This window comes from Acyrthosiphon pisum, unplaced genomic scaffold (genome assembly GCF_005508785.2).
Source record: "Acyrthosiphon pisum isolate AL4f unplaced genomic scaffold, pea_aphid_22Mar2018_4r6ur Scaffold_20862;HRSCAF=22345, whole genome shotgun sequence".
Taxonomy (NCBI): Eukaryota; Metazoa; Arthropoda; class Insecta; order Hemiptera; family Aphididae; genus Acyrthosiphon; species Acyrthosiphon pisum.
Genome location: NW_021770265.1, coordinates 30,172 through 31,896, shown reverse-complemented (window position 1 = coordinate 31,896; position 1,725 = coordinate 30,172).

Below are 1,725 nucleotides of genomic sequence, written 5' to 3'. Positions count from 1 at the left end.
ATGTAGCCGCCATAGAAATGTTTTTTCCTTGAGTATTGAGACAGCGAAGCTTTTGCATGTCTCCACATTCCCTCGACGGTGTTGGTGTGGGCGCCTGTATTTGGGTCTTTAAAGTTCACTGAATGATTAACTTTAAAGTGTATGAAGCCTTCATCATTCAAACAGTCGTAACTCTGCAATATAGTTATATATAAACAAAACGTGAAGCCGAAAAATAGATTGATAAGGTACATACTTTCCAACAATCGCTTATTATCTGCGTTCCAGGCAGCACCCACTGTTTAATTATAGCTAGCAATGTTTCCTTATCCCGCTTTTCGACAGGAATTAGAAAACACGCTCCATTATCTCTTTGTATACCACCAAATATCCACTGACCCTCAACTGCATGTCCTCTATGGTATTTGCGTCTTCCAAATTTGGACTCGTCGATCTCAACCGTTTTACCCACTCCTCCTAATCGTTATATTAAAATATTCAGACACAGCAAATTATTACATTTTAAACTTTTAAACTTTTAAAGGTAATAATTACCAATTTTTTCATGATGTATTATCATGCCATCGAAAACCACTTCACGGTGAAAATAAGCCCAATCTACGGCGGTATGTTGAGCAATCTCTAACTCCTCAGAAAGGAACGATAGAGATACATTTTTTGTCCATAAATACGTAAAACTAACAATTGTGTACAATGATAAGTGGGACTTGTAGAAAAATGTATCTTTCCTTATGGATTGATAAACATCACATTTTACCTTTGGAAAAATACAGTTTATTAAATAAAATTTATTTTTTTAGGAGGCCAAAAGTAATACAAAAAAAAAAAAAACCCCCCGATGGGGGTGGGGAGGCATGGGTAAATTAATAGAACGATTACAATGTCAAACTGTTGGGAACTGAAAAACTGAATTTTCAAATAATAAAGTTTTAGAACTTACTTTTTTTCGACTTGAATTTGTGGAATATTCTCGACATCTCCATACATATCCGTCCACACAATTTGCTCTCAAACATAATTTAAGATAATGCCCCTGATCACATTTTAGTGTATTGTTTTTGGCAATTAGTGTCCAAGACTGCAATTTTTCAAGCACTGCTATAGAAACATCCCCTTGACGTTATCGCTCAAAAAGCTCGTAAATATCAATAAAATTGAGAGGCATGTTTATAACAGTTATTAGGTAGGTAATAGGTATAGTACACAAGACACAAGTTCGACGCAAGTTCGCAACTACAACAACGACTGCGAAGTAACTCGATAATATATATTATATAGGTACCTATATTATAAGTAATCTTTAATCGTGGTCTTCTTTTTTTAGTATTATTATTATTATTTACAATCATGAAACTATTATAGCTCAACTTAATCATCATTACAGTAATAGTGTACGCGCCGAGCCGTTGTGCATATCGCTTATCTGTGCGCCGGTGACCGTTGTCCACATTATCTCCCGTGCATCCATACATCATACATTCTGTCTAATTACACATTATTATAATTATTAATGACTATATTTATTGTCTTTGTTTCTGTTGTGTCATTTGCTTATATGTCAAATGTCTTTGTAGATTGTTCATATTATCAGTGTTGTTTATAATCTTTTCTGTATCATATTCCGTTCGTTCTTATATGTTCGTTCTGTTCTGTTCGTTCGTACATTTTTTTTGTTCTTTGCCTTTTCGGCACCCTTTTTCTTTTTTTTCGTTGTCGTCGCCATTG